Genomic DNA, 23,793 nt, shown 5'->3' with positions numbered 1-23,793 from the left:
AGCCGTTAATCACACACGAACGCATTAACACATATCAATTATCACCAAACTTACCAAGCGGTGTAACTCCACCCGATCACGGTCTCCGGCCCAAAATTTATCCAACAATCAATGATAAACCAAATTCACAATTTAACAACCATCCAATATCATATATTCACACTAAGTCATTATCATCAACCACACCAATTCATCAATATCTTAAAGACAACTAGTCTAGAATTTCACATAGCATTACATAATGTTTATCCGAAACCAAAATCTGTACCTTCATTGACGGTGGTTCCAACCTCTTGAACTTTTTTCTCTGGCCAATTCAAGCCTCAATCGACAATAACTAAGCCAAGCCAAGTACGCAATCAACAGTAGCCAATCTAACAACATTAAAATTTCACATGGTTCATGCTAGATTTTTTTCACACAAAGTGAAAAAAATAAAGGAAATGAATTTTCTTATCTTGTTCTATATGATCATGGGTTAAAACCTCGCTAGAAATTGAGATTAAACTTCTCCTAAAGTATCAAAATCACTAATTTCAACAATCACTCTACCCAAAATGCACAATTAGTAAAAAAATAGAGAAATGAGATAAGGTTCTCGTGATTACTCACTGCAAAAGTTATAGAAATGTAGATGGAATTGAGAGCGACGCGTAGCCATAAACAAATCATCGATCGGAGCTCCGGTTTGTAAGAAAAGCGGATTTAAAAGTAAAGAGTGAATAGTATTTGTGGGGTTAGGACTCTCTCTCTCTCTCCAATGTGGGCAAAAATTGAGGATTGAGTTACTTTTAAAGCTAATTAAGTGAGAGGCATTGTCATCCTTTTCGCTCATTGGCCCTACCTAGGGCCAAATTTTTAAGGATAAGTGTTTCAGTCTGTATTCTAAAATTTTTCTGATTATTTACATTTCTATTCTTTTTCATACGTAGTACTAGACAGTCCCAAGCGTGTACAATTAATTACAACGCCGGTATGTATTTTTCCATAAATAATTATATTTTCACGCTCTACACAATTTTCTGAGTTCAATTTTTATCTGTAAATTTTTTAATTATAATTTTTTTATTTTTAACCCTGACCTATCAGTTTAAACCTTCGTAACACAATTTTACTTAATTAATTGACCAGTTAATATTTTTTTGGATCTTACATCCTACCCAATTTAAAAGAAATTTTGTCCTCAAAATTTAATTATCTGTATAAATATGAGGATATTTGTTTCTCATGTCTGACTCAAGTTTCCATGTGTGCTCTTCTACTCCGGCATGATTCCAATCAACCTTTACCAATGGGACCTCTTTTCTAATGAAACTGACACTCCCTACAAGGAGACACTCGATCAGATAACTTCTTAGTCATTAGCCCCTCAGACTAAACCTTAAGTTCTGCCAGCTCTAACGGCAACATTCTATACTGTGTGATTGAAATCGGTCCTGCTTGCGGCACTCACTCTATTGCAAACTCTATCTCTCAAGGAGAGAAAAATTTAGGTATAACCTCAGAAATTACCTTAGGAAAATTTTTTTACAATCAGGATTTGGTCTAAGTTCTGTCTGTCTCCGGACGGACTAGCGTCTAAAAGAACATACCCTTGACACTCTCTTTCGCTACAACTCACCATCACAGAGCTCAAATAATAACCTCGGGATACTATCGGCCCTTTTAACCCTTCTCACTACGGTACTCATAATGTCATCTCGGAGGCCACCCTTATACTTGATACACTTCCACTCCTCGTAACCCTCTGGTGCGCTTTGACAATCCTTTGAAAAGCGATACAACTCCTCAAGCCTACTCATATACTTGACCACTCTCATCAACCCTTGCTTCAGTTGCATGAGTTCCAATTCCGTTGCCGCCCTCACAGAGTTCAGAAAGTATTTCTTATAGAAGTCAACCTTGAAGATTTTCCAAGTAATAGCTCCATTACCATGTTGCAACAGGCGGCGTGCTCCTTGCCACCAAAACTGAGCCTCTCCTTCGAATTGATAAGTAGCAAACTCCACAAATTGATCTTTCGGCACATGTTAAGCTTACAATGCTCTCTCCATAACTTGAAACTAGTTATCAGCTTTAGTGGGGTTGGTCGTACCCTTGAAGGTTGTCGTATTCACTTTCAAGAACTTAGCCAAAGTCATTGGCCTTTGTCTCCGTGGTCATCTCCACCACCATGTCCATTACCACCTCCATTGTTGTTCTTAGCTTGTTGTCCTATCCTATCCACTGCTCGATTGGTAGCAACAGCATTAGCATTAATGGCAGCAGCCATGTTTGCCATAGCGGCCATGAAATCAGTCGGATTATCTAATGGAATGGTTCCCTCACTACTTCTCCATCCTCGTCTTCAACTTTGTCTACGTCTACGAGACACCATTTAGGTCTTGTCCATACCGAACAATTGATATTAAGGTGATCAGTCTCAATATCTAAAGTCTAGTGCTTCAAATCTCCAAAAGTAGGCTCATGAATGTTTATGTTATATTTGTCAAGCAGACATCCTAAATAGCATATAAACACAACTCAGAGTATGCCTAGAAGCATAATCATTCCATCCCTCAGGCTCTAAATGGATGAACTGCTCTGATATCATAATGTAACACCCTACCACACAGAGCTTTATGCTTAAGTTGCAAATCAATGGTGGTGAGGCATTACGACACTTAGAAGAGAGATACATACATAATTATAGAAGGATAATATTATAACTAGGAACCCGTGAAGAAAATTTTTAAATAATTGACAGCCGTTAATCACACACGAACGTATCAACACATATTAATTCTCACCAAACTTACCAAGGGGTGTAACTCACCCAATCACGACCTCCGGCCCAAAATTTATCCAACAATCTGATAAACCAAATTCACACATTTAACAATCATCCAATATCATATATTCACACTAAGCCGTTATCATCAACCACACCAACTCATCAATATCTTAAAGTCAACTAGTCTAGGATTTCACATAGCATTACATAATATTTATCTGAATCTGAAACCCGTACCTTCGTTGACGATAGTTCCAACCTCTTGAACCTTTTTCTCTGGCCAATTCAAGCTTCAATCAACAACAAACATGCCAAGCCAAGCACACAATCAATACTATCCATTCTAACAACATCAAAATTTAACATAGTTCATGCTAGGTTCTTCACACAAATTGAAAAAAGTAGAGGAAATGAGTTTTTTATCTTGTTCTACATGATCATGGGTTAAAATCCCGCTAGAAATTGAGATTGAGTTTTCCCTAAAGTATCAAAATCGCCAATTTCAACAACCACTCTATCCAAAACATGAAATTAGTAAGAAATGGAGAAATGCGATAAGGTTCTCGTGATCACTCACTGCAAAAGTGGTATAGAAATATAGAGAGAGTTGAGAGCGATGCGTAGCCACAAACGATCATCGATCGGAGTTCCGGTTTGTGAGAAAAGTGAATTTGAATGTGGAGAGTGAATAGTATTTTGGGGGTTAGGGCTCTCTCTCCCTCCCTCCCTCCCTCCCAATGTGGGTAAATATTGGGGATTGAATCACTTTTAAAGCTAATTAAGTGAGGGGCATTTTCATCCTTTCGCTCATTGGCCCTACCTAAGGCCAAATTTTTAAGGAAAAATGTTCCAGATTGTATTTCAAATATTTTTCTGATTATTTTTGTATTTTTATTCTTCTCATATGTAGTTGATAAACCACTATTTTACGGTTTATTTTGTATTGAATTGAGTGGATTTTATCAACTATTCTTACACTTATTTAAATAAATTGCATAGTTTTATAAATCCTTCCGAATTTGTGCTATGATTGAAAACATGCTTCTTTGGCCTTAAAATTGCTAATTTTTAATCTTCTCTTATTACCATTCGATGTCGTGATATGTGTGTTAAGTGTTTTTAGGTTTTATAGGGCAAGAATGACTTAGAGGATGGAAAGGAAGCATGCAAAAGTGGAAGGAACACAAGAAATTGAGGATTTGAGAAGCTGGAGCCGACGCGTACACATGGATGACGCGTACGCGTGACCGGTGTAGCAGGCAAGCGACGCGTACGCGTGACCATGAATTTGTTCAGCAACGCGTACGCGTGGCTGACGCGTACGCGCGACGAGCGTCACGTGCCTCAGTTACGAGAGAAGGCTGAGGGCGATTTCTAGGCTGTTTTTGGCCCAGTTTCAAGCCCGAAAATGAAGATTAGAGGTTGCAAAGTGGGACGAATCAGGTGATCAATCATTCATTTTTCATTCATTCACATTTTTAGGTTTTAGATGTAGGTTTCTAAAAAGAGAGGCTCTCTCCTCTCTCTAGGTTTAGGGTTTCTTCTTCCAAATTCTCCTTAGGGTTTAGGTTTCAGTTTTATTTTAATTTAGTTTTCTCTTACTTTTATTTATTCTAGCACTTTAGTTATCTACTTCTATCATTGATTCCTTTATTTTGCCAATTTAGTTTATGAATTCTTCTTGTTAGATTCAATTTCCTTTAATGCAATTTGAGGTATTTCATGTTTATTACTTCTTTCTTTATTTGTTATTATTGATTCCTTACAATTGTTAGTCTTAGATTTTACATTCTCTTATTACTTTTCTATGCTTTTATTTTGTGCCTTCTAAGTTTTTGATAAAATGTTTGGTTGAATTTTAAAAAAGATTTTTATGTTCTTGACCTGGATTGATTAATTAAAGACTCTTGAGTTATCAAAATTCTTTGTTGATTGGTGATTGAAAGTTGCTAGTTGGCTTGAGCCTCACTAAATCTAGTCTTCGACTAGAACTTGTGAACTTAAGAGTGAGGCTCAAGCCAACCAGCAACTTTCAATCACCAATCAACAAAAGAATTTTGATAACTCAAGAGTCTCTAATTAATCAATCCAAGTCAAGAATATAAAAATCTATTTTAAAATCCAACCAAGTATTTTATCAAACACTTGGAAGGCACAAAATAAAAGCATAGAAAAGTAACAAGAGAATGTAAAATCTAAGACTAACAATTGCATGGAATCAATAACAACAAATGAAGAAAGAAGCAATAAACATGAAATACCTCAAATTACATTAAAGGAAATTGAATCTAACAAGAAGAATTCATAAACTAAATTGGCAAAATAAAGGAATCAATGATAGAAGTAGATAACTAAAGTGCTAGAACAAATAAAAGTAAGAAAAAACTAAATTAAAATAAGACTGAAACCTAAACCTAAGGAGAATTTAGAAGAAGAAACCCTAAACCTAGAGAGAGTAGAGAGCTTCTCTCTTTAGAAACCTACATCTAAAACCTAAAAATTTGAATGAATGAAAAGTGAATGATTGATCACCTGATTTGTCCCACTCTGCAACCTCTAATCTTCATTTTCGGGCTTGAAATTGGGCCAAAAATAGCCCAGAAATCGCCCCCAGTATTTTCTCGTAACTGAGGCACGTGGCACTCGTCACGCGTACGCATCAGCCACGCATACGCATCGCTAAACGAATTCCTGGTCACGCGTACGCGTCGGCTCCAGCTTTTCAAATCCTCAATTTCTTGTGTTCCTTCCACTTTTGCATGCTTCCTTTCCATCCTCTAAGCCATTCCTGCCCTATAAAACCTGAAAACACTTAACACACACATCACAGCGTCAAATGGTAATAAGAGATGATTAAAAATTAGTAATGTTAAGGCCAAAGAAGCATGTTTTCAATCATAGCACAAATTCGAAAGGATTTATAAAACCATGCAATTTATATGAATAAGTGTAAGAATAGTTGATAAAATCCACTCAATTCAATACAAAATAAACCGTAAAATAGTGGTTTATCAGTAGTACGGATAGTCCCAAATGTGTACTATTAATTACGATGCTGGAACGCATTTTTTCATAAATAATTATATTTTTACGCTCCAAATAATTTTCGAAGTTCAATTTTTACCTGTAAATTTCTAAATTATACACTTTTAACATTTAACCCTGGCCTGGTGGTTTAAACCCTTTTAACTCAATTTTAATTAATTAATTGACCAATTAATAATTTTATGGGTCTTACAGGGGATGTGGCACAGCGCGGCGAGACGCGAGCATTCCCCAGGCTTTGGGTGCAATGACAGCGGATGAACAGAATACAAGATAGAGGGAGCAAAACAGTTAGCGACAAGCACGCGAGGGACAACGAGCGGAGGAGGCGCGATGAGACGTGAGTGTGCGGTGGATCTAGCAAGAGGCGCGGCAACAGATGTGAGCGTGTGGTGGCGATGACCCAAGGTGAGAGTGAGAGGGTTGGGGGAGAGGGGTAGGGCTGTGCCTCTGTGTGTGGGAGTGGGAGCCAGAGAAAGTAATGCAAAAATGAGAGGGTAGAGGGTTTTCGATTTGAATTTAGGGCAAGATTACCATCGGATTTAACGGCGGATAAATCTGCTGGTAATGCTTTGCGACCAAAATGCAGCGTTGCACTAATCAAGGTTACCGGCAAATAAATCTGCTGGCAAATCCGACGGTAATGCTCGTGCCAATTTTTTCTTTTTTCCCTCCATTTATTACTGGCAAATTTATCGTCGGAAAATCAAATCCCACGGTAACTTTTTTACCCGACGAATTTATTGACAAGTTCGCCGATAAATCTATCGGTAAACCCACTGCTAACGTCCGATGCTAAATCCGACAATAGATTCGATGGTATTCAACATTTTTCTTGTAGTGAGTTTTCTTGCAGATGTTGTAGCTTCTTAAGGCTGTTTGCCTTTTTTTTTTCTTTTTTCTTTTTGCTTGATTTTTTAGACACAAAAAAAATTATAGTAGCTAGAGAAGTCAAGAGTCCTCTTGATATTGAATTGAGGGTAAAAAACGTAATTAAACCAGTTGAAGAAAAAAATTACATATATCTCCAAAAGTTGAAAATGTTAGGTGTATCTGTCATAATCACATTTTTATATAAATCAAATGAGGTATATTCGAATTAAAGATGTTGGTAGTAAACTGAGTGAGGGTGAGTCGATTTATTAGGGTTTTATGCAAATCGAATTGAGCTTATTCGATTTATGCATGCACGTTGTTCATAGTAGTAAATCGAATGAGTGTGATTCGATTTATGTATAGTTTGTGATAGCTAGTAATTCGAATGAGGTTGTTTCGAATTATTGAGTTTGGTCGTCCATAGTAAATCGATACAGTAAGCTTCGATTTATATGTAAATGTGATTCAAGGTAAATCGACTCACCCTTATTCTATTTACACACAAATTCCTATCTATAGAATTTGAATTCACTTTTTTTTACCAAAGATAGGGGGACTCTAACCTACAATCTCGTAAGTGAGTATGGGGAGACTATGCCATTTGAAATATAACTCATTCACTTTATTCGAATTATATTGCACTAAACATTTTTTTTTCAAAAATTATAAAATAATTTATTATGATATTACTAGTTATGTATTAAAAAAATTAATTAGAATACGTTATGCTAAGCTATTATTTTGAGAATTACATCATATTTCTTTACAAATAATTAACCTTAGGATATTAATTAACATAATAGTGTGTATAGTTATATATTTTATATACAAAATTACTTGTTAATATTCAATAGACGACATGGTTAAATATTAGCAAATAAGATATAATAAATATCAAATTTCTGATAAAAATCAAAGATATTAGTAGTAAAATTTATATTGCCCATTAATATTATGTACTTCTTATGTACTCCTGCTATAATTAATTATCATCAATATTAAACTAATAAAAAATAATATAAATAACGAGTAATTTAAAAATTTTAATTTTTTTAATTTAAATAATTTTGTCAACCAAATATTATTTTTTATCTTTAGAAGCTTTTTATTTCTTGTTGATATATGGTCGAGATGAATTTTACTACTAATATCTTTGATATTTTAAGTGAGATATATTTTGACGATCTTGCGTTTTTTTCTTAGAACAAGATAACCTTAGGTATGAATAATATTTTCGTTTGATTTAAAGGTAATTTAAAAATTTAATACTAATTATCACCACAATATTTATATTATTATATCTTATTTGCTAATATTCAATTATGTCGTCTATTGAATATTAATAGGTAATTTTGTATATATAATATATAACTATACACACTATTGTATTAATTAATATCTTAAAGCTAATTCTTTGTAAAGAAATATGATGTAATTTCTAAAATAATAGCTTATCAAAATTTATTCCAATTAATTTTTTTAACACATAACTAGTAATATTATAATGAATTATTTTAAAATTTTTGAAAAAAAATTTGTCAAATAAAGTGAATTCGAATTATGTATAAAGGAATTTGTGTGTAAATCGAACAAGGGTGAGTCGATTTACCTTGAAGCACGTTTACATATAAATCGAAGCTTACTGTATTGATTTACTATGGACGAACAAATCCAATAATTTGAAATAACCTCAATCGAATTACTAGCTACCACAAATCATAAATAAATCGAATCACACTCATTCAATTTACTACTATGGATAACATGTATGCATAAATCGAATCAGTTCAATTCGATTTGCATGAAATCCTAGTAAATCGACTCACCCTCATTCGATTTACTACCAATCTCTTTAAATCGAATATAGCTCATTCGATTTATATAAAAATGTGGTTATGAGAGATACACGTAACGTTTTCAATTTTAAGAGATCTACATAATTTTCTTCTTCAGCTGGTTTAATTATGTTTTTTACCCTTGAATTGAACTTACTTCTTAGCAGGAACTAAACTGCATTGCATATTTGCATCAATTGATGATGTCGAAGTTAAACTACAATTTTATTCTTTTAAAAAAATTAAGTTTTAATAAAATAGACTTCAATAATAATAATAATAACTAAATTTGATTGGTCTAATAGTTAGCTTACTAGTCCGCTTAAACAAGTGTCGGGGTTCGAATCTCGCCTGCTGCATGCAGCAACTCATTGGTTAGCGACAAATTCTTAAGAACCGGACCGAACTGACCAATTCGATTGAAAAATTAGTGAACTGGATCCTAAACCATTCCGGTTTTATTAATATTATTTTAATTTTATACTCACTTATATTTAAATTAATTATATTTTTTATTATTCATAATTATTAATATAAATGTTATTAAACATATATAAATTAAAATATCAAATATATTTATTAATTACAATATCATTATTCTTTTTATGATTATATGATATTTATTAAATATTATTTTCAATAAAAGCAATATAATAAATATAAACTAATTAGTTAGTTATTGAAATAAAAAATAGTTACTTTAGTATGAAAATAAAATTAAAAAAATATTTATTTTAAAAAAATACTAGAATTTTATATACTTATAATAATAACTGAATTATAAATTGTTTATTATAATTTGTTGAAATTTGATTGTTTTTAAAATATTAGTAAAGATATCTATTTTAAATTTTAATTTTAGACTTTTAACTATTTTATATTTTTTATTTACGTAAGACCGATTCTATCGGTTGAACCAATAAATCAGTGAACTAGTAATTTGATCGGTTCGATTACCGATTCGGTTCTTACAACTATGCTTAAATAGAACTCAGTACCGGGGTGGATTAGTCTTTGTCCTATCAGACTGAGAGATACCGTAAAAAAATAATCAATCAATCAATCAATCAATCAATCAATCAATAATAATAATAATAATAATAATAATAATAATAATAATAATTTGAATTTTTGAAAACGCTTATAGTTTGAAAAAATATTATTTTTATAAGTAAAAAATATCCATGCATTTGATTCAATTTATTTTAGTGAACATTTAAAAGATAATTCAGAAGGTATATATTAAAAAGAAAAAAGAAAAAATTCAACATCTAAACCGTTTTTACAATTTTTGGTTTTTGGCCGTTCCAAAAAAAATCAACACAATAACTTTATTTAAGGTAAAATCACCAAATTTAAATGAGGGAAAAAAAATTTCTATGGACGCTTAAAAAGGACTTGTAGAAATTTAATCTATAGAATATGTGTATTATATTTTTTTATAAGTTTAATATTGACAAACACTTTTTTATTTATCAAATATATCTATTATATTTTTAAAATAATTATCTTTAAAAAATTACCTTTATAATATCATTTTTAAAAATTAAAAATAAAACAATGTTACATGATCAGTAAATGTTATTAGTTTTTGCTAACAATAATTTGTATCTGTTCGGTAGCTCGTGTCCAGAACGGTTTGGGTCCAGTGAGTGTTGAGGTTTAAGGGGTCACTGGAAGCTGGATTTGTATAGGCTCCGGGAGTGAGGCGGATGAGGTTCCTTTGAGCTGGCGAGGCGTGGAGTGGGGGGAGGAGCCACCTGCAAGGACTCCAACGCTCAAGTCAGTGTTCGTACAAGAAATGGCTATTAGGGTTAGGATATGTGACGTACCTTTAGAGAAGGGTAGGGCCCTCCCCTTATATAATCTGTACTCGAGTGGGTCCCACGTGGGCAGACCCTTCTTTCTGGAAGCTTCCTTTCCAGCTGTCCAAATGCTCTAGCGAGACAAAAGGAGAAAAGGAGAGTTGGCGGGTTGGAGAACCTGGCGGGTCGGTTCCTAGGTACCCAAACCAGCCTCGCTAATTGGGTCGGGCCAGAATAGTGCCCCCAACGTGCCAATTATGAGGCTGAGTGATTGGCGCTTTCGTGCTACTCGCCCCTTCTCTGGTCAAAGTCTCTTTAACTCGGGAATCCGTTGGTGGAGACCGTGATCCCGTGTGCGTGTATTGCCCCCGTTTGTAGCTTGGCGTGTCGCTTCAATCTTTGCACTGAGCATTTAATGCTCATTATGATTGATTTGAAAACCTCAAGGAAAGGACCATTGTGCCCCTGTCTTTTTGTGCTCCCTCTTCGACGGTTACCATTCTGCTTCTCTCAAAACTCCCTTTCTTTCTCGTTTTTCACTCATTTCCACATTTGTCTCTGTTTACTGCTTCATTCTCTGAATTGTTCTTGGTGGGATTCTTGTGTGTTCTTCTTCATTTAGTTATTACATTCTTTCTGCATATCTCCCTAGTAAGTGCTTCATGATCGCGTCGCTATTTCATTATTTTTGTTCTATGATTGTTGCTTTCGTGATGCATGCTATTTTCCTTTTCCACTTTAGTTCATGCTTGCTTGAATCGACGTAGTCCATGTTAGGTAGTAGTTAGAGGGTACCATTTAGGTGTCTGTTTCTTGAATCTAGGCTTTAGATTAGTGTAGGTATCATGGATTAGTGGCGTAGTTAGCTGTAGATCCGTTTTTAACCTCCGAGCTTGCGATCTCCCGAGTTGACTTGAGTGGTGCCCTTACTGTAGGTATGGGTCGACCACCGATGGCGCCGAAAGTCATCGATTTTTACGCATGGGTTACCTCGGATGTGAAGGACACGCTGTCTCGGGTAACCAAAGAGGAACTTCAGGCTCTTCGAAACTCTGGTTCCTTGTGTGGAGGAGGTCCTGGGGAGGCGAACTACCAGGTCTACGTCCCTAGCGACCGCGAAAAGGTATGCCATAAGAATATGGCCTCTCCTTGGGTGGTCGACTGGTTATGGGTGTACAAACCCATGTTCACCACACTGGGCCTCCGGCTTCATTTTTCTCCTTTTATTATTTATCTGTTAAATCGCTGTGATGTTGCCCCGCCACAGCTCCATCCCACCAGTTGGGCCGCCATTCGGTATTTCGAATTGGTGGGTGAATACCTAGAGCTCCTGGCCTCTGTGAATGTGTTTCTCTATCTCTTTCTACAGACAAACCCCACCCGAAAGGAAAAAACAAAAAAGTGATATATGTATTTTTGGGCCGTTCAGGGTTGTAGGATCTTTGGTCTCTTTGAGGATTCTTTTCATGACTTTAAGAGCACCTTTTTAAAGTAAGCCCTGGGTCATCACCCTTTCTGGTTTACCCTGGAGGGGGAAAGACAAATTCTGACCTACTGGAGTTTTAGGGCCGGTTCAGATTATCTGATAAAAGAGACCTACGAAGGGTTAGGGGAGGAGAACCGCCGGATAGCCAACATACTGTTGGCGACCTTTGGGTCTAAAAATCGAAACCCTCATCTAGTGATAGGGGACCAGGAAATCGGTCGGTCCCACGTAGGTAAATCATCATCTTTATCCATCCTTGCTTGCTTTCCTTGATTCCTATGCTTGCAGGGTTTTTGACACCCTATTTATTGACTTCATTACTTGTGTTCATATGTACAGTCTCCATGGCTGCCGGAAAGACTACTATGGCTGAGTTGACGGCCCATTTTCTTGGAAGTGATGATGACGACTCCTCGGCGACTCATTCGGAGGTCCCAAGTCCCGATGTCGTCAGTGAGGGGAGTGGTCAGGCTGCTACAGAGGACCAGTGTGATTCCCAGCCCTCCGAGAATGTGCAAGCCGAGATTCCTCCGGAGGACGTGGCTGTGGAGGAGCCGATGCGAGAGCCACCAGTTGGTCCCGAGGCTAACCCCGATCTGGTCATTGTGCCCAACCCCAAGAAACGAAAAGATCTGGCGGAGAAGACTCTGACGGTGATGGAGAGGAATTTTGACGCTGGTCATTTTATTGATTCTCAGCTTCTCCCTGGGACTGAGGGATTCTTTCAAGATGAGGACCTCGTCGCTCAGGCTAGGTGGACCTACCACAGCCTCCTTTGGGCTGCAGCCATTGCACGAAAAGTGGAGCCCGTTCTGGCCCAGTGCCAGGCTCTGGAGGGGAAACTTTGTTCCTCTCAAAAAGACCTTACTGAGCTAAAAACCCAACTTGCCAAAAAAGAGAAAAGGGCGGAGGAGGATGTTGCCGAGATCAACAGGTTAGTGGAGTGTGACCTCTCCGTTTCCAAGGAATTGAACACTGCCCGAGGCCAAGCCGTTTCGGCTGAGGCCAAGGTTAAATAGTTAGAGAAGAAATTAAAAGAACTGGAGGAAAGGCACAGCGAGGTCGAGAGATCAACCCAGGCCGCGCAGCAGGAGGTCGCCTCCTTGAAGAAGGAAAACAAAGACATTGTGAGGGATGCCAAAAAGGTCGTTAGAGCTACCGAGGACGAGATCAAGGCCCAGATTGCCGTCTTAGCTCCCGATCTCGACACCTCCCTGGTTGGGGCCTTCAAGATGGTTCAGGATGGCAAGATCATGGACATTCCCAAGAAATCAGGAACTCCTCAGTAATTTTTATCTCAGTTGCTCTGACTTGTCTTTTTGTAATTTTGTTATTTTAACCTGTTGGGCCGATGCAATGCCCTTGTTTTGTAGTACTTTTATCTTGTTGGGCCTATGCGATGCTCTTGTTTTGTGATACTTATCGTGACTTGCTTTCTATTGTTCTTGGGCTGACTAGTTACCTTTGAAAAATATTTAAAGCCTTCTATTTTCAAGCTTTATCGTTTGGCCGGTAGACCGTGGATTTTGCACGTGTTGTTTTTTGCATTGACTATGGCTTCCGAGGTGATGAGTCTCGGCTAGCCGCGGTAGGAAAAATAATGATACATGAAATTCTTAAAACAAGTGAAATGACATAGCGTATATGGTATTTACAATGAAATGATTGCAAATGTTCACGGTATTTATAATGAAATGAGATAACAAAATGACAAGCAGGATGACAAGATAACCAATGGTAATGAACGAGAAAAGGAGAAAACTGTTAAGTTGCTGGGTGGCCCTTTAGGAGTAGAATTTCTTAAGTTTATTGCGTTCCATGTCCTTGGTACCTCGCTTCTGTTCAGGCATTCCAGCTTGTAGGCCCCCTTGCCGAGTACCTCTCTTATCCTGTATGGGCCTTCTCAATTAGCTACCAACTTTCCTTCTCCTAGGGTCGGTAACCCGATGTCGTTTCTTCGTAGCACCAAGTCGTTTGGTTCGAAACTCCTTTTCAGCACTCTAGCGTTCTACCTTAAAGCTACCCTTTGCTTTAATGCAGTTTTTGTCAAATGGGCTATCTCTCTGGTTTCATCAATCAGATCTTTCTCCACCGTTTCTTCAATGCCTCCGAGAAGCAGCCTCGGGCCCGGTTCCTCAATTTCGACTGGGATTACCGCGTCGATCCCGTAGGTAAGCCGGAACGGCATTTCCCCGATAAAAGATTGCGGCGTCATCTTATACGACCATAGGACCGAGGAAAGCTCGTCTAACCAGGAGCCCTTTTTCTGGTCTAGTCGTGTCTTCAGGCCGTGGAGGATGACCTTGTTTGCAACTTCCACTTGGCCATTGCTTCGTAGGTGTTCGACTGAGGAGAATTTCTGCTTAATCCCCAACCTTGAGAGGAACTCCCCAAACCTCTTGTCCACGAACTGTGTCCCATTGTCCAAAATGATGATGTCAGGGATTCCGAACCTAAAGACCACTTGTCTCCACATGAACTTCTGACAGTTCGCCGATGATATACTGGCCAATGGTTCCACCTCGATCAACTTTGTATAGTAATCAATGGCCACGATTAGGTACTTAACCTGCCCGGGACCCACTGGGAATGGGTGGTGCGCGAAATTGTGATCATCAACAATGGCGCCAAAGGACTTGGAGCTCTTAAACGTGAATCACACTTTGTCACAATTTCGCACAACTAACCAGCAAGTGCACTGGGTCGTCCAAGTAATAAACCTTATGTGAGTAAGGGTCGATCCCACGGAGACTGTCGGCTTGAAGCAAGCTATGGTCACCTTGTAAATCTCAGTCAGGCTAATTCAGATGGTGATGAAGAATTGATAATTAAAAGATAAATAAAACATAAAATGAAGATAGAGATACTTATGTAATTCTTTGGTTGGAATTTCAGATAAGCGTATGAAGATGCTTTGTTCCTCCTGAACCTCTGCTTTCCTATTGCCTTCTTCCAATCATTCATACTCCTTTCCATGGCAAGCTTTATGTTGGGCATCACCGTTGTCAATGGCTACTTCTCGTCCTCTTAGTGAAAACGTTCCAAATGCGCTGTCACCGCACGGCTAATCATCTGTCGGTTCTCGATCATGTCGGAATAGGATCCATTGATCCTTTTGCGTTTATCACACGCCCCACAATCGCGAGTTTGAAGCTCATCACAGTCATCCCTTCCCAGATCCTAGTCAGAATACCACAGACAAGGTTTAGACTTTCCGGATCTCAAGAATGACCGCCAATAATTCTAGCCTATACCACGAAGGTTCCAATCTTAGATTAGAAACCCAAGAGATACGCATTCAAGCCATTGCTAGTAGAACAGAGGTGGTTGTCAGGCACATGTTCATAGGTGGGAATGATGATGAGTGTCACGGATCATCACATCCATCAAGTTGAAGAACGAATGAATATCTTGGAGAAGAAATAGACTTGAGTTGAATAGAAAAACAATAGTACTTTGTATTAATTCTTGAAGAACAGCAGAGCTCCACACCTTAATCTATGGTGTGTAGAAACTCCACCGTTGAAAATACATAAGAACAAGGTCTAGGCATGGCCATGAGGCCAGCCCCCAAACGTGAAAATGTCTATCCAAGTATGAGTAAAAGATGAAAATACAATAGCAAAAGGTCCTATTTATAGAAAACTAGTAGCCTAGGGTTACAGAAATAGGTAATTAATGCAAAATTCTTCTTCCGGGCCCACTTGGTGTGTGCTTGGGCTGAGCATTGAAGCTTTCTTGTGTAGAGACTTTTCTTGGGGTTAAACGCCAACTTTTGTGCCAGTTTGGGCGTTTAACTCCAGCTTTTGTGCCAGTTTTGGAGTTAAACGCCAGAATTCTTGAGCTGACTTGGAATGCCTATTTGGGCCATCAAATCTCAAGAAAAGTATGAACTATTATATATTTCTGGAAAGCCCAGGATGTCTACTTTCCAACGCAATTGAGAGCGCGCCAATTGGGCTTCTGTAGCTCCAAAAAATCCACTTCGAGTGCAGGGAGGTCAGAATCTAATAGCATCTGCAGTCCTTTTTCAGCCTCTGAATCAGATTTTTGCTCAGGTCCCTCACTTTCAGCCAGAAAATACCTGAAATCACCGAAAAACACACAAACTCATAGTAAAGTCCAGAAAAGTGATTTTTATTTAAAAACTAATAAAAACATAATAAAAACTAACTAAAATATATTAAAAACATACTAAAAACAATGCCAAAAAGCGTATAAATTATCCGCTCATCACAACACCAAACTTAAATTGTTGCTTGTCCCCAAGCAACTAAAAATCAAATAGGATAAAAAGAAGATAATATACAATGAATTCCAAAAATATCTATGAAGATCAGTATTAATTAGATGAGCAGGGGTTTTAGCTTTTTGCTTCTGAACAGTTTTGGCATCTCACTTTATTCCTTGAAGTTCAGAATGATTGGCATCTATAGAAACTCAGAATCCAGATAGTGTTATTGATTCTCCTAGTTAAGTATGTTGATTCTTGAACACAGCTACTTTATGAGTCTTGGTCGTGGCCCTAAGCACTTTGTTTTCCAGTATTACCACCGGATACATAAATGCCACAGACACATAACTGGGTGAACCTTTTCAGATTGTGACTCAGCTTTGCTAGAGTCCCCAATTAGAGGTGTCCAGGGTTCTTAAGCACACTCTTCTTTTTGCTTTGGACCTCGACTTTAACTGCTCAGTCTCAAATTTTCACTTGACACCTTCACGCCACAAGCACATGGTTAGGGACAGCTTGGTTGAGCCGCTTAGGCCAGGATTTTATTCCTGTGGGCCCTTCTATCCACTGATGCTCAAAGCCTTGGATCCTTTTTATCACCCTTGCCTTTTGGTTTAAAGGGGTATTGGCTTTTTCTGCTTGCTTTTCTTTTTTTCTTTCTTTTTCTTTTCTCTCTTTTTTTTCGCATATATCCTTTTTTTTTTTTTTTGAAAGCTTTTCACTGCTTTTTCTTTCTTCAAGAATCAATTTTATGATTTTTCAGATCATCAGATAACATTTTTCCTTTTCCCATCATTCTTTCAAGAGCCAACAATTTTAACATTCATAAACAATCAAATTCAAAAATATGCACTGTTCAAGCATTCATTCAGAAAAACAATAGTATTACCACCACATCAAGATAATTAAACTGTTTTAAAATTTGAAATTCATGCACTTCTTTTTCTTTTTCAATTAAAAATATTTTTCATTTAAGAAAGGTGATGGATTCATTTTCATAGCTTTAAGGCATAGACACTTAGACACTAATGATCATGTAATAAAGACACAAACATAAATAACATAAGCATAAAAATTCAAAAAACAGGAAAATAAAGAACAAGAAAATTAAAGAACGGGTCCACCTTAGTGATGGCGGCTTGTTCTTCCTCTTGAAGATCTTATGGAGTGCTTGAGCTCCTCAATGTCTCTTCCTTGCCTTTGTTGCTCCTCTCTCATGGTTCTTTGGTCTTCTCTAATTTCATAGAGGATGATGGAATGATCTTGGTGTTCCACCCTTAATTGTCCCATGTTGGAACTTAATTCTCCTAGGGAGGTGTTGATTTGCTACCAATAGTTTTGTGGAGGAAAATGCATCCCTTGAGGCATCTCAGGGATTTTATGAGGAGTTTCCTCATGCTCTTGGCCACGAGTGGGATCTCTTGTTTGCTCCATCCTTTTCTTAGTGATGGGCTTGTCCTTATCAATGAGGATGTCTTCCTCTATGTCAATTCCAGCTGAATTGCAGAGATGACAAATGAGATGAGGGAAGGATAACCTTGCCATAGTAGAGGACTTGTCCGCCACCTTGTAGAGTTCTTGGGATATAACTTCATGAACTTCTACTTCCTCTCTAATCATGATGCTATGAATCATGATAGCCCGGTCTATAGTAACTTCAGACCGGTTGCTAGTGGGAACGATTGAGCGTTGGATAAACTCCAACCATCCCCTAGCCACGGGCTTAAGGTCATGCCTTCTTAGTTGAACCGGCTTTCCTCTTGAATCTCTCTTCCGTTGAGCACCCTCTTCACAGATGTCCATAAGGACTTGGTCCAACCTTTGATCAAAGTTGACCCTTCTAGTGTATGGGTGTGCATCTCCTTGCATCATGGGCAAGTTGAATGCCAACCTTACATTTTTCGGACTAAAGTCTAAGTATTTCCCTCGGACCATTGTAAGCCAATTCTTAGGATCCGGGTTCACACTTTGATCATGGTTCTTGGTGATCCATGCATTGGCATAGAACTCTTGAACCATTAAGATTCTGACTTGTTGAATGGGGTTGGTGAGAGCTTCCCAACCTCTTCTTCGGATTTCATGTCGGATCTCCGGATATTCGCCCTTTTTGAGCTTAAAAGGGACCTCGAGGATCACCTTCTTCTTGGCCACAACTTCATAGAAGTGGTCTTGATGCAACTTTGAGAGGAATCTCTCCATCTCCCATGACTCGGGGGTGGAAGCTTTTGCCTTCCATTTCCTCTTTCTAGAGGTTTCTCTGGCCTTTGGTGCCATTAATGGTTATAGAAAAACAAAAAAGCTTTAGCTTTTACCACACCAAACTTAGAAGGTTGCTCGTCCTCGAGCAAAAGAAGAAAGAAGAGAGTAGAAGAAGAAGAAATAGAGGAGATGGAGGGGGCTTAGTGTTTCGGCCAAGGGGGATAGGTAGTGTGTATGTTGGGTGAAAATGAAGGAGTGAAGATGGGTTTATATAGGAGTGGAGAGGGGGGTAAGGTTCGGCCATTATGGGTGGGTTTGGGTGGGAAAGTGGTTTGAATTTGAATGGTGAAGTAGGTGGGGTTTTATGATGGATGGATGTGGATTGGTGAGGGGTTTTTGGGGAAGAGGTATTGAGGTGATTGGTAAATGGGTGAAGAAGAGAGAGAGGGGTGGGATAAGTGGGGATCCTATAGGGTTCACAGATCCTGAGGTGTCAAGGATTTCTCATCCCTGCACCATGTGGCATGCAAAATGCCCCTTGCTGTCAATCCTGGTGTTAAACGCCAGGCTGCTGCCCATTTCTGGCGTTTAATGCCAGCTTCTTGCCCATTCCTGGCGTTAAACGCCAGTCTGGTACCGATTTCTAACGTTACTGGGCGTTTAACGCCCATTCTGCTACCCTTACTGGCGTTTAAACGCCAGTAAGTTTCTCCTCCAGGGTGTTCTATTTTTCATTCTGTTTTTCCTTCTGTTTTTTATTTTTCAATTGTTTTTGTGACTTTACATGATCATCAACCTATAGAAAACATAGAATAACAAAAGAAAATAGAAATTTAACATAGATAATTAAAGATTAGGTTGCCTCCCAACAAGTGATTCTTTAATGTCAATAGCTTGACAGTGGGCTCTCATGGAGCCTCACAGATGTTCAGAGCAATGTTGGAATCTCCCAACACCAAACTTAGAGTTTGAATGTGGGGGTTCAACACCAAATCTTAAAGTTTGGTTGTGGCCTCCCAACACCAAACTTAGAGTTTGACTGTGGGGGCTCTGTTTGACTCTGTATTGAGAGAAGCTCTTCATGCTTCCTCTCCATGGTGACAGAGGGATATCCTTGAGCTTTAAACACAAGGGAGTCTTCATTCACTTGAATAATCAATTCTCCTCTGTCAACATTAATCACAGCTTTTGCTGTGGCTAGGAAGGGTCTGCCAAGGATGATTGATTCATCCATACACTTCCCAGTCTCTAGGATTATGAAATCAGCAGTGATGTAATGGTCTTCAACCTTTACCAATACATCCTCTACAAGTCCATAAGCCTGTTTCTTTGAATTGTCTGCCATCTCCAGTGAGATTCTTGCAGCTTGTACCTCAATGATCCCTAGCTTCTCCATTACAGAGAGAGGCATAAGGTTTATACTTGATCCCAGGTCACACAGAGCCTTCTCAAAGGTCATGGTGCCTATGGTACAAGGAATGGAGAATTTTCCAAGGTCTTGTCTCTTCAGAGGTAATTTCTGCCTAGTCAAGTCATCCAGTTCTTTGATGAGCAATGGAGGTTCATCCTCCCAAGTCTCATTACCAAAAAACTTGGCATTTAGCTTCATGATTGCTCCAAGGTACTTAGCAACTTGCTCTTTAGTAACATCTTCATCCTCTTCAGAGGAAGAATACTCATCAGAGCTCATGAATGGCAGAAGTAGATTCAATGGAATCTCTATGGTCTCAGTCTGAGCCTCAGATTCCCATGGTTCCTCATTAGGGAACTCCTTGGAGGCCAGTGGACGTCCATTGAGGTCTTCCTCAGTGGAGATTACTGCCTCTTCCTCCTCTCCAGGTTCGGCCATGTGAGACGTGTTTATGGCCTTGCACTCTCTCTTTGGATTCTCTTCTGTATTGCTTGAGAGAGTACTAGGAGGGAGTTCAGTAATTTTCTTACTCAGCTGACCCACTTGTGCCTCTAAATTTCTAATGAAGGACCTTGTTTCAGTCATGAAACTTTGAGTGATTTTAATTAGATCAAAGACAATGGTTGCTAAGTCAGAGTGGCTTTTCTTAGAGTTCTCTGTCTGTTGCTGGGAAGATGATGGAAAAGGCTTGCTATTGCTAAACCTGTTTTTTCCACCATTATTGTTGTTGAAACCTTGTTGAGGTCTATGTTGATCCTTTCATGAGAAATTTGGATGATTTCTCCATGAAGGATTATAGGTATTTTCATAGGGTTCTCCCATGTAATTCACCTCTTCCATTGCTGGGTTCTCAGGATCATAAGCTTCTTCTTTAGAGGAAGCTTCCTTAGTACTGCCTGTTGCTGCTTGCATTTCAGACAGACTCTGAGAAATCATATTGACTTGTTGGGTCAATATTTTATTCTGAGCCAATATGGCATTCAGAGTATCAATCTCAAGAACTCCTTTCTTCTGAGCTATCCCATTATTCACAGGATTCCTTTCAGAAGTGTACATGAATTGGTTATTTGCAACCATTTCAATGAGTTCCTGAGCTTCTGCATGCGTCTTCTTCAGATGAAGAGATCCTCCAGCAGAGCTATCCAATGACATCTTGGATAGTTCAGACAGACCATCATAGAAAATACCTATGATGCTCCATTCAGAAAGCATATCAGAAGGACATCTTCTGATCAATTGCTTGTATCTTTCCCAAGCTTCATAGAGGGATTCTCCTTCCTTTTGTCTGAAGGTTTGGACTTCCACTCTAAGCTTGCTCAATTTTTGAGGTGGAAAGAACTTTGCCAAGAAGGCATTGACTAGCTTTTCCCAAGAGTTCAGGCTTTCTTTAGGTTGTGAATCTAACCATGTCCTAGCTCTGTCTCTTACAGCAAAAGGGAAAAAGCATAAGTCTGTAGACTTCAGGGTCAACCCCATTAGTCTTGATAGTGTCACATATTTGCAAGAATTCAGCTAAGAACTGATGAGGATCTTCCAATGGAAGTCCATGAAACTTGCAATTCTGTTGCATTAGAGAAACTAATTGAGGCTTAAGCTCAAAGTTGTTTGCTCCAATGGCAGGGATTGAGATGCTTCTCCCATAGAAGTCGGGAGTAGGTGCAGTAAAGTCACCAAGCACCTTCCTTGCATTGTTGGCATTGTTGTTTTCGGCTGCCATGGTTTCTTCTTCCTTGAAAAGCTCTGTTAGGCCCTTTAAAGAGAGATGTTCTTTAGCTTCTCTTAGCTTTCTCTTCAAGGTCCTTTCAGGTTCAGGATCAGCTTGAACAAGTATGCCTTTATCTTTGTTCCTGCTCATATGAAAGAGAAGAGAACAAGAAAGTAGGGAATCCTCTGTGTCACAGTATAGAGATTCCTTGAGGTGTCAGAGGAAAAGAAGAATAGAAGGAGGAGGTAGATAGAAGAGAATTCGAACATATAAAGAAGGAGGGAGTTCGAATTGCACCTTGAGGAAGAGTGTTAGTCCTTTAAATAGAAGGATGTGAGAAGAGGGGAAGAATTTTCGAAAATAAAGTAAAAGATTTTGAAATAATTAAAAGAAATTTTGAAAATTTGATTGATGATTTTCGAAAACTAGAATTGGGAAAGAAATTAAGTGATTTTGAAAAAGATTTTGAAATTAGAAATTAAAAAGATATGATTGAAAATTAATTTTGAAAAGATGTGATTGAAAAGATATGATTGAAAATCAAATTAGAAAAAGAAAGTTTTTGAAATTAAAGTTGATTACTTGACTAACAAGAAATTAAAAGATATGATTCTAAAATTTAAAGTTTGATCCTTTCTTAATAGGCAAGTAACAACTTGAAAATTTTGAAGTAAATCATTAATTATAACAAGGATTTTCGAAAATAAAAAAATGGAAAGAAATTGATTTTGAAAAATTATGAAGATTTGAAAAAAATTTGAATTAAAAACAAAATCTTCCCTCTAGTGTCCTTCTGGCGTTAAACGCCCAGAATGGCATCCATTCTGGCGTTTAACGCCCAAAATCCTACCTTTTTGGCCGTTAACCACCCAGCCAAGTACCTTGGCTGGCATTTAAACGCCAATTTTCCTTCTTCACTGGGCGTTTTGAACGCCCAGCTCTTTCTGTTTGATTCCTCTGCTGAATGTTCTGAATCTTCAATTCTCTGTATTATTGACTTGAAAAGACACAATTTTGAAAATATTTTTGAATTTTTAATGATGAGAAACAATAAAAATTGCAACTAAGATCAAATAAACAATGCATGCAGGACACCAAACTTAAAAAAAATTTCATATAAGAGACACTAACAAATTGAGAATGCATATGAAAAACAATAAAACACACTAAACAAGAGAATTTAAAGATCAGAGCAATGAAATCATCAAGAAAAACTTGAAGATCAATGAAGAACATATTGCATGTTTTCGAAAAATCCAAGAAGAATACAATTGACACCAAACTTAAAAATTGATACTAGACTCAAACAAGAAACATAAAATATTTTTTATTTTTATGGTTTTATAAAATTTTTTTGTGATTTTCGAAACTTATATGGAAAAGAAAATAAAGAGATTCAAAACTTTTAATGAGAATTCCAGGAATCATGCAATGTTAGTCTAAAGCTTCAGTCTAAAAAGATTAAACATGTTTGGCCAAGCTTCAGCAGGACATTACATTCAGTAGCTAAATTGATGAGAATCAATTAGCTTTTGTGATGCTAAGAACATCACCTTGAAACTCTAGAATTCATTCTTAAAAATTCTGAAAAGTACCTAATCTAAGCAACAAGATGAACTGTCAGTTGTCCAAACTCGAACAATCCCCGGTAACGGCGCCAAAAACTTGGTGCGTGAAATTGTGATCATCAACAATGGCACCAAAGGACTTGGAGCTCTTAAACGTGAATCACACTTTGTCACAATTCCGCATAACTAACCAGCAAGTGCATTGGGTCGTCCAAGTAATAAACCTTACGTGAGTAAGGGTCGATCCCACGGAGACTGTCGGCTTGAAGCAAGCTATGGTCACCTTGTAAATCTCAGTCAGACTAATTCAGATGGTGATGAAGAATTGATAATTAAAAGATAAATAAAACATAAAATAAAGATAGAGATACTTATGTAATTCTTTGGTTGGAATTTCAGATAAGCGTATGAAGATGCTTTGTTCCTCCTGAACCTCTGCTTTCCTATTGCCTTCTTCCAATCATTCATACTCCTTTCCATGGCAAGCTTTATGTTGGGCATCACCGTTGTCAATGGCTACTTCCCGTCCTCTCAGTGAAAACGTTCCAAATGCGCTGTCACCGCACGGCTAATCATCTGTCGGTTCTTGATCATGTCGAAATAGGATCCATTGATCCTTTTGCGTCTGTCACACGCCCCACAATCGCGAGTTTGAAGCTCGTCACAGTCATCCCTTCCCAGATCCTACTCGGAATACCACAAACAAGGTTTAGATTTTCTAGATCTCAAGAATGACCGCCAATAATTCTAGCCTATACCACGAAGGTTCCAATCTTAGATTAGAAACCCAAGAGATACGCATTCAAGCCATTGCTAGTAGAACAGAGGTGGTTGTCAGGCACATGTTCATAGGTGG

At 38.0% G+C, this 23,793-nt stretch overlaps 1 non-coding gene across 1 annotated transcript; it reads left to right on the top strand.

The window, feature by feature from the left end:
* Positions 1-20,870: 20,870 nt before the first annotated feature.
* Positions 20,871-20,978, top strand: LOC148581242 (small nucleolar RNA R71). The gene has a single exon (XR_015895654.1). It is a non-coding gene; the product is annotated as a small nucleolar RNA R71 (small nucleolar RNA).
* Positions 20,979-23,793: the final 2,815 nt, after the last annotated feature.

Source organism: Arachis ipaensis, chromosome B10 (genome assembly GCF_059453495.1).
Source record: "Arachis ipaensis isolate K30076 ecotype BB chromosome B10, ASM5945349v1, whole genome shotgun sequence".
NCBI classification, from domain to species: domain Eukaryota; kingdom Viridiplantae; phylum Streptophyta; class Magnoliopsida; order Fabales; family Fabaceae; genus Arachis; species Arachis ipaensis.
This window is presented reverse-complemented; position numbering and strand designations above follow the sequence as displayed.